The sequence below is a fragment of the Marmota monax genome, unplaced genomic scaffold (genome assembly GCF_021218885.2).
Source record: "Marmota monax isolate L192 unplaced genomic scaffold, Marmota_monax_Labrador192_F-V1.1 WCK01_AAM20220418_F8-fsc00097, whole genome shotgun sequence".
NCBI classification, from domain to species: domain Eukaryota; kingdom Metazoa; phylum Chordata; class Mammalia; order Rodentia; family Sciuridae; genus Marmota; species Marmota monax.
The window spans coordinates 6,622,585-6,632,674 of NW_026694162.1; the positions used below are offsets into that span (position 1 = coordinate 6,622,585).

The 10,090-nt window shown below is 40.0% G+C and overlaps 1 non-coding gene across 1 annotated transcript; it reads left to right on the forward strand.

Annotated features, from left to right (window-relative positions):
• Positions 1-8,657: 8,657 nt before the first annotated feature.
• Positions 8,658-8,821, forward strand: LOC124107693 (U1 spliceosomal RNA). Its single transcript, XR_006856510.1, has one exon. It is a non-coding gene; the product is annotated as a U1 spliceosomal RNA (small nuclear RNA).
• The last annotated feature ends 1,269 nt before the right edge of the window (positions 8,822-10,090 follow it).

A 10,090-nucleotide genomic window follows, 5' to 3' on the forward strand; every position in this document is an offset into this window, starting at 1 on the left:
GACAGCCTTTTTGAAAAAAATGTTAATATAAGAAAAGTGTATATGCTTTTATTCTTGGGGGATAATCCCAAAGAAAAAGTTGTATATGGGAACAAAAAAATGAGCATAAGGAAATTCACTGACACATTGTATAACAGCAAAAAATTAGAAACAACTGTTTGCCCACCCATTGGAAATGGTAAAACGAATCATGATGTCTGTTTTTATCTGCATAGACAAGAAGTCCTGTGGGAGCAAACCACAGTCACATCTTGATGGCTTCAGAAAACATAAAAGGCTTCTCACTCACAATGTTGGCACAGCACAGTTTGGTTGGGGACTCAGCTGTGAGTCATCTTAAGATTAGGGTAGATTTGTGCTGTTCTATATGGTGGCCATAGTCACATGTGGCTGCTGAGCACTTGAAATGTGGCTAGTCTGAATTAATATACACTGTAAGTGTAAAGTACACACTGACTTCAAAGCTTAGTAGAAAATTTAAAATAGCTTACTAGTGATATTTAATATTGATTGCATGTTGAAATGATAGTAGTTTGGGTAAATTGGGGAAAGAAAATGTATTATTAAACTTAATTTGTGTATATTTAAAATTTTAAAAATATGACTTACAGAACATTTCAACATTTTTTATTAGTGATTTATAGTTCTATATAATATTGGGAGTTAATTTTGACATAATTATACAAGCATGGGATCTAACTTGCTCTAATCTAGTCCCTAGTACTTCTTCCTCTTTCCCTCCCCTCTTCTCTGTTCCCTTTCCTCTGTTCTACTGGTCTTTCATCTATTTATAGATTTTTTTAAAATTAGTGCATTATAGATATACATAAAGGTCAAATTCGCTGTGGTACACTCATATATGTTCATAGGATAATTTGGTCACTTTCATTCCACTGTTCCTCCCTTTTCCCATCCCTAGAACATTTTTTAATTGCATAGCAGCCTAGACAATGCTGACCCTAGAACCTCACTAGTCTCAGTGGCAAAGGAAGAAAGAGATGGTAAAGCATGTGTTGACTCTGAAAGCTTTTGCCTGTGAGTGACACATGTAGGCAACACTTGTTTTTATGTCCTTGACCAAAGGCAATCACACTGACACACCTGAGTTTAATGGGGTAGAAACTGTTGTGCTCCTGTGTGCCCAGGAAGAGTGGGAGAGAACTAGAATACTGGAGAATAACCCTTTCTTCAACTACACACTGGGAACACCGCCCAGAGGTTCAATACAATTTAGGTCTCTACCTGCTGACATGGAACAAGTCCAAGCCACATTGTGGAGTGAAAAAGCAAAGTTGCTCGACAATACATATTGTACCACACTGTTTACAAAACACACACACCCACACAAGCAGAACAGAATCACACACTTTGTAAAGGCATATATTACACAGGAAACAACTTTGAATAGTGTCTGAAAGGATTTATCCTAACCTTTAATGTCTGGATATTTGAAAACAAGAGTGCATTCCTGATTGGGCTGGCTGTCTTAGGTTTGCCCTTCAGATATCCTTTACCCTCCCCTACCCTGTGCAGGGCCAGGAGGCTGACCGTACCAATGGCAGCCTTGCTCACTGGTTTTTGGCTGTGTTTAGCCAGTGAAGGCCACAGGCAGAGAGGGAGAGCCCAGGGAACAAGGTCTTCATTCCCCTCACATAATGTCACACTACCCCTTTTCCTGTCAGGTGGTCCTTGCCACACAGCTGTCTCTGTCTGATCTTATCTTTCCCTCCCGAGTGCTCTGGGTCTTCATAGTGTCCCACTATTAGCAGACTCCAGGTGTGCCATGTCTTATGCTTTCCTTACTCCCTGCTCATTCCTTATAAACAGTTAAAACCAGCATACTACAGTGACACAGCTACATCAATGGTTATAGCAGCACAACTCACAATAGCTAAGCTATGGAGCCAACCTAGGTGCCCTTCATCAGATGAATGGATAAAGAAAATGTGATATATATACACAATGAAGTACTACTCAGCCATAAAAAAGAATGACTTTATGATTTTTGCAAGTAAATGGATGGATCTGGAAACTATTATGCTGAGTAAAATAAGGCAATCCCCCCAAAACAAAGGCTGAATGTTCTCTCTGATATGTGGATGCTAACACAAAATGGGGTGGGGGGAGATAGAAGTTCAGTTGATTAGCCATAGGGAAATGAAAGGAAGGGAAGGGGAATTGGAATAGGAAACACAGTAGAATGAATCAGACATAATTTTCTTATGTTCATATATGAATATACGACCAGTCAAACTCCACATCACATACAACCATAAGAGTCGGATCCTAATTATAATAAGTTATACTCCATGTATGTGTAATATGTCAACACATTCTCTGTTGTTATGTATACCTAAAAACAACAACAAATAATAATAACAATAATAATTTACAAAATAAACAATGACCCACTAAATTCTCTCCAAGTTGCTCAATTCAAGTGCATCATAAATTTTTTGTTGTTACTGTATGTAGTATGTTCCTTGTATAATTAATAATAAACAAAAGTTAGACAGTTTTTAAAAATGGTGGAATTATGACAGAAATGTCAAAATTGCTTAACTTCTTTGGAAACAAGATTACTTGTGCATCAGTCCATCCTTGTCCATGGGGGACATATTCTAGAACCCCCAGTGGATGCCTGAAACTACATATATACTGCATTTTTTCCTATATGTCCTGCAGCTCTGCCTCATAGTGCCAAAGTCAATCTGTCCTTCTCTATTTCATGCCCTGGTGTCTCCTTTGCACCTCTGTTCTTAAGTCTGGGTGCCATGACTAAGTAAAATAAAGACTACTTGGACACAAGCACTGCAGTACCCTGTCAGTGATCTGACGTCTGAGACGGCTACCAAGTGATTACAGGTGGGTTGTGTAGACAGTAAGGATACACTGGGCAAAGGGATGACTCATATCCCAGGAGGGACAGAGCGGGATGGGATAAGATTTTATAATGCTACTTCAGACAGTGTGCAGTTGAAAACTCATAAATTGCTCACTTCTGGATTTTTCCACTGGATATTTCCCCATTGCAGTTGGCTGTAGGTAACTGAAACCAGAGAAAGTGAAAACCGAACAAGCAGGGCTGAGGGGAACTGCCATCCTTTCTGTGCCATCACCCTTCTTGGTAGTTTCTAATTTTCTTTGTCATAAGGTTACCCTTTCAGTTCATTTCAAGTAAAGGTCTAAAGCGAACAAAATGAGCAAACAAAAAATATTACTCTAAAATTAAATTTGCTACAAATTGCTGAACTTTGCTTTATGAAATGATGGCAAACAGGAGCTAGTCCTTTCTTACCTGGGAGAGTATGTCTCCTCTGTGATACAGAACAGAAGTCACAACTAGTTGTTATGGAATGACCTCAGTGGGCTGAGAGCTGTGTGCCCACAGCACGTGACCTTTCTTCTGCCCACTGGTAACAGTGCACTGCCCTGTCTCACCCAGGAAGCTCCCTCCTCCTGAGCCAGTCTCACCACAACTCTCCACCAGGACAGGCTGAGGAGTCCCACTCCCCAGGGTTCAGAGACTGTTTCTCATTACCAAGGAATTCCAGCATGTGATATGCTGATCTAAAACATCCCTGCCAACTCCTTTTGCTAAGAGACTTCTGAGGACACTGGCTGGTAAGTCAGGACCAAAAAAATCCATCTTGATTGGCTTATCTGGGTCGAGGGTACTAATCCCACAGGGACAGGGACTGCTTGATTTCTTTGTTCACTTGTATCACTGAGTTATGTGCTCCAAAAGCCAATCAGGTCACACATAGTGACTGCCACAGGAGACAGAGGTGAAGCCAGGGATAAGACGTGCTCCCTTCCTTTTAAGCCTGTGCCAATCCTGAGTTAGAGTATTGGTAGTACACAAGGCTGGCAGAGATGGGAGAGAAGTCTACCATACTAAGGAGGGATAAATACTTGAATTCACTAATCCCTCTCCAAAGAAATGTTCTCTGAGAGTGATGGTTCTCAACCAGAGGCAGCTGTGCCCATCAGGGGGCATATGACAATGTCTGAGACATTTTTTTGAAATCTTAACTCGAAGAAGGGTGCAGCTGGTAGGTAGTGGTTAGAGGCCAGGGATGCTGTTAATTATCATGCAGTGAGGAAGACAGCCTCCTTCTACCAATAATCATCCAGCCCCAAATGTCAATAATGCTGAAGTTGAGAAACCCTGCCTCAGACACTGGACAGTCACCACTGCTTAGTCTCCTTGGAGCATTAGAGTTCTTAGAAGGCATCGTATCTGCCTAAGGCAAGGCTTAGTCACATACTCACACACCCAGGCTGGCTGGGCATCAGTCAGTACAGTTCCGAGCTGTGTCAGTTGACAAAAGGTGGTCTTTCTACCTCACTCAGCAAAGACAACCCCATGAAAACAATGATCAGAATAGAGTTTTTATTAGTAGAAGATCTGGGAGGCCCAGAGACTATATGAGTTGTATTAGAATAATTCTGTTATCTTAATTGAGACTGCTTCCCAATTAAACAGAGTCTTCAGATTTTGAGGGCTTTGAGTCTCATCAAAGCTCATCTTCAGATGACATCTTTTGGTCCACCTAAATGAAGTCTGGACTGGGTTGAGGATGCTTTCCTGAGAAGGAGCGTCAGAAAGCAGGGCCTGGGATCAAGTCCAGGCTCTCCCACCCACTGGCTATGGAGCTGTGAGCTATGGTTTTCTTCCTCATAAAATAGAAAAAAAGGCTTTGAACAGGGTACTGAAGGACACAGAGCAGTGTGCTTCAGGTCATGTTAGTAGTGTTATAGGTGAGAATGGTATTGTTAATCAGCTATTTGCTTCTTGCAGATCTGTCCATCTCAGTCTATTTCTTAAAATTCTGGAAGAGTGCTTGACCGAAAAAAGGATGTTTTTGGCCAAATCAGTGCAATGGAATTCTATCAATGTCTTTCTTTCAGATACTAAGAATGAAGTAGTTTCCTGCCTGATAAGGCTGTGCTTTGACATGGACTCACCCCTGTGGCTGATCATCACAGACAATTAGAGGTAGACACTGTAAGACACAACCCCTTGTCCTTCTGACTCCAAATCCAGATTTGTTCCACTCAACCATGCTGCCTACTATGTGTCATACATTTGACTTGGTTTATGTCCCACATTTTACTTTTTTTTTCTAATTGTTTGGGCTTTAGAATAAAACAGACATGGGCATGGTTTGACTTTCTAGCTCTGTTGCCTACCATTCATTTTCAAATAATGCATGAAACTCATTGAACTTAGTGTTTAGCACATGGAAAGTACTCATGAACTAATGTAAAACACTAATTAGCCCTGCTTTTATTCATTCAACAAAGGCCTACCCACTGGGTGTAATCCTGTGGACTCCATAAACACAGCATATTTGTCTTCTTACCCAAATAATCCACAATCCCAGCATAGGATTGGTGGTCAGTATTTATTGAAAATTCCACAACTCCACACTGTTTTTCTGTTATGCTCCAACAACCCCATGGGAACAAATATGGACCAAGAAACATCAGGAACTTAAGTAGGAGAGGACTTCACTCCTCTCCACTTTGGTCTTTGTTCTTATTTTGATAAAGACATGGTGTCTTAGTCCACTTGTGCTGCTATCAGAGAATACCTGATGCTGGGAAAAGAGTCTTATTTAGCTTACAGTGTTGGAGTCTGAAAGTCAAAGACTAGGAAACCCCATCAGTTCTGCTTCTGGTAAAGGCTTTCGGTCTACATCACAACATGGCAGATAGTATTACTGTGGGAGCACATGAGAGGGTGAGAGAAGTCACATGGTGAGACAGGAAGCAAGAGAATGAAAAAGACTGGGTTCACTCTTTTGAGAAAACCCACTCTTGTGTGAACTAACACACTCCTTCAAGAACTGATCTACTCTCTTAAGACGGCATTTTGAAGGGGGTACCCATGACCCAGTCACCTTCTACTAGACCTTAACTCTTAAAGGTCCCTCCACCTCAACTAAGCTACCGGGACCAATTCCAGTATATGACCCCTTGGGAGACAAGCCACACCCACATCCAAACCTTACCAAGGGGCTTTTGCATCTTTGACACTGTGTTGCCAGTACCTTCAGGACTGGTTTAAAAGAAGAGGAACTTCTGAAATAGTAAGATCGGAAAGAAGAAAAGAAAAAGTGAATCAGACAGAGAAATGGAAGGGGGTCCTCCAAGCAAGAGGGAACAGAGTTGTTGATAATTTCTGATCTATCTTTGCCTCTGTTCTTTGGTTCTGCTTATGTAGCTCTTGGCTTTATCATGTGCCTCAGACTCTTCACCTGTAAAATGGGGTGTGAGATTTCTACTTATATCATTCCAACTGCAGATGCTCCTCAATTTATAGTGGGGATAAGTCCTGATAAGCCCATTGAAAGAAGAAAATACTGCAGTTCAAAAATGCATTTGAAACACCTAACCTGCAGAACATCATAGCTTAGCAACATGCACACTACAGAGCTTTGATTCTCCACCTCCATGGTCGTGGGCTGATTGCCCAGTGTCATGAGAGACTACGGTATGGCTTATCATTGGCTCTGGTAACTACCAAAATTCAAAATCAAACTATGGTTTCTACTTAATATGTATTGCTTTTGGATAATTAGGAAGTTGAAAAAATGTTATATTGAATCACTGTAAATTGGGGACTGTGTGTTTTTTATTCAAATTCTATCAAGCTTGAAAATTTAACAGGCAGAGGACTCAGAAGTGCTTGGCAAAGGAATGGTGACAGCACAGTGACTTACGCCGCAGTCCTTTAACCATCACCTACTACATTGTGGGCACTATGCCAAGCATCTGGAAGCTAGTCAACTGTTGCCCTTGTCCTCAAAGGACTCACTGAGCAGTTTTTAGGTTCAAATAAAGACACTGATGGCAGGCTGAGTGTGACTTCAGCATGCTCCCCACAGACTGCCCTGGGGAGAGATCGTGAAAGTCACATAGGAGTCACAGCTGGAAATTCTGAGAACTAACTCCCCCAATCGAGAAATTTGGGATGTACTGTGAGGAACTGAACTTTCTTTGCACTTTCCTAAAATGAATGTCAATTCTAGAGGGAAAGTAAGTATACAATGCGTGGAAATTAGAAGCATTAAAAGCTGCTCAGCTTGACTTCTTTGTGTCTTTCCACTCCAGTCACTGCGAGAGTGCCCTGGAAGCATCAGCTGTGCCCTTTGCAGAGAGGGCAGGGAGGTGGGCAGGGAAGCCAGGCAGCCTGCCTCTTCTGGGCTGGGTGTGCCACTGGACTCTGTGGGTCGGTGTAGCACGCCTACAGGGCTATGAAAATCAAGTCTGTCACCCCACCTACAGAAAATCACTGTCTAAATGTTGGGAAAGGCCAGTCTAACAACATTATTGAAAAGAGGAGAACAAGGGTCCATCAAAAAAGAAAAATTAGTTTGGCATAGAGAGATGAGGATTCTGATCTGACCTTACTAATTACTAAAAATGTGCTTGAACAAGTCATGTAACCATTGACAACTGTTGTGCCTAGGAATAGGGTTTTACTAAGTACCCTGTAAGGTTGTAAAAAGAATATCCCTGTGCTGGGTCAAGGTACATACTCAACAGAAATATTTTTTTTTCATTTTCTCTTTATTTCTATTAACAAATAAAAATTGTATGTATTTATCACAAACAACACTCTCAAATGTGTCTATTGTGGAACGACTAAATGAAGTTAACTAACATGCATATTTCACGTTCTGATTACTTTTTATAATGAGAACACTTAAAATCTACTTTCACAGCAATTTTTAGGAACACATTAACTGACTGTAGTGACCATGTTGTACAATAGATCTCTTGTACTTATTGTTCCTAAGTGAAATTTTGTGTCCTTTGACCATAATCTCCCTGACTCCAAGGAAGTTATTCTTTAAAAGAGATTCAGCTTTATCATCTCCAGATCTCTACATGTAAAAATCAAAGTTGATGGCTAGATGGCAACAGTATTTAGCTTCACTGAATGAGTAGATGAGCATTTATAGGAAGACAGTGTTCCTGCTCTCCCCAGCAGGATACAGGGCTATGTACGAAATTACTTTGAAACAGTCTTATCGCCCAAAGTTCAAATCCTGCCAGTACTGGCATAATCCTACTTATCCTACTACTCTGTCTGGTTATGCCTCTAAAGAGAAAAAATAGAAACTGCACCTGAGTTGCAAACACCATATTTTGCACATTAGTAACTTCCCAGATTCAGAATTCATGTGGTTAATGATAGTTTGTGCTTAGTCTGATACGACCCAGAAGAGAGTGATTAGATTCATCATTGGATCACCTCCTGGATACCCAGATACTTCCACCTCGTGCTGCTTTCCATGGGAAAATGTTCCAGAAAAAAATAATTAAAGGCTATCTCTGCAAAAATGTATGACAGAGCAAGTCAGCTCCCAGACTCAAAAGGCCTTTTGGATCACAGAATTAGGGGAGCTAGACAGACAGAATAAAATAATTCATTCCCCTGCCAGAAACCTAAACATGAAACAATAGGAGGTACCCTTCAGTACCGTACATATCCATACTTCCTTAACCCCCAGAATCAGGCCAATTATAAGAACCCACAGGTCCCCTGCTCTTAAAAAATACCAGAAGAGGAGTCAACAAATACGCTTACATAGTGTTGTTGCTATAGAAAACAAAGTTAGGATAATAAAAATGGGGGAATGATAATTACCTGGCAGGGGAGATACCATGATCACAAAGGTGGTTTTCCCAGGGCGAGGCTTATCCATTGCCCTCCAGATGTGCTGACCCCTGGGATTTCCCCAAATGCAAGAAATTCAACTGCATAATTTGTGGTAGTGGGAGACAGTGTTCGTGCTCTCCCCAGAAAAAAAAATGGGGAAATGAGATTAATCAAATTATGTTATACACATGTAACAAATATGGCACAATGAGTCTCGCTATTATGCATAATTATAATGCACTGACAAAAACTACATTAAAAAAGGAAAAATTAAAATCACTTCAGCTTTTAATACTCAAAAAGGTTTTGTTGAATATAATTCAACAGTTTATTTAACACAATTAGAAACCTAAAAGAAATATCTGATAATTTTCTATTTTTGACCTAATTTCCGCATCCTAGGATGTGAAAATGTCTAGACTTTTAATGCATGTTAGCACTTTGTCCTTTAGAAATTGACCACATTGGTTTATGCCCAATTATTCAAACATTCAATCTTTAAACAAAAGCTTGCTGTAATATTACACACACACACATACACACACACGCACACATACACAATCAAATGAATACAAAGTAAGTGTACATCTTACCCACAAGTGAACAGAACTACATAATCATCACAGAAATCAGGAGAGAGCACATCGCCAGTACCTTTGAAGCCCCTGCATGTCTCTCTTGGCCACTATCCTCTATGTCTTCCAAAGTATAACCACTGGGATCACTTAGTATGCATTTTTTTGGAAGGGGAGGGTTCTGGCTTCTTTTGCTCATTACTTGGTTTGTGAGATTCAGCCATATGTTGAATAGAATTGTCCATACACGTTTTTATAGCAATCTAGACTCCATTGTGTGAAGACATAATGTTGTATATTAATTATCCAAGTTTGTGGGCGTTTGGTTGTTTATGCTTTTGGGATCTTATGAATGAAGTTGTGTACATATAGTTGTATGGTTTTTGGTACAAATATTACATATTTTTTGCTGTATATACATCTAAAAGTATACAGATATTGCTGTTTGCTGAAGAGTTTTCCTAAGTGGTTTGCTAATTTATACCTCCCTCATAAACATATGAAAAATCAGTGTTCCCCAGCCTTGCTAAGACTCGATAAGATAGCCATTTTTATTTCAAGGATTCTGGTAGGGTATAATGGAATCACATTATGATATTAATTTGCATTTTTCTGATAAATAGTGAGGTTAATCATCTTTATATATATGTATTGGCCATTTGGATCTCTTTGATGTGGTGCCTGTTATAACTTTTATCCACTTATTTTGAGTTCTCATTTTTCTAATGGATTTCTTTACATATTGATAAAAGTATTTTGTGAGCAATGTAAATTGCAGACATGTTTTCACACACTGTGGCTTGTCCTTTTACTCTATTAATGATGCACCTCTAAAATC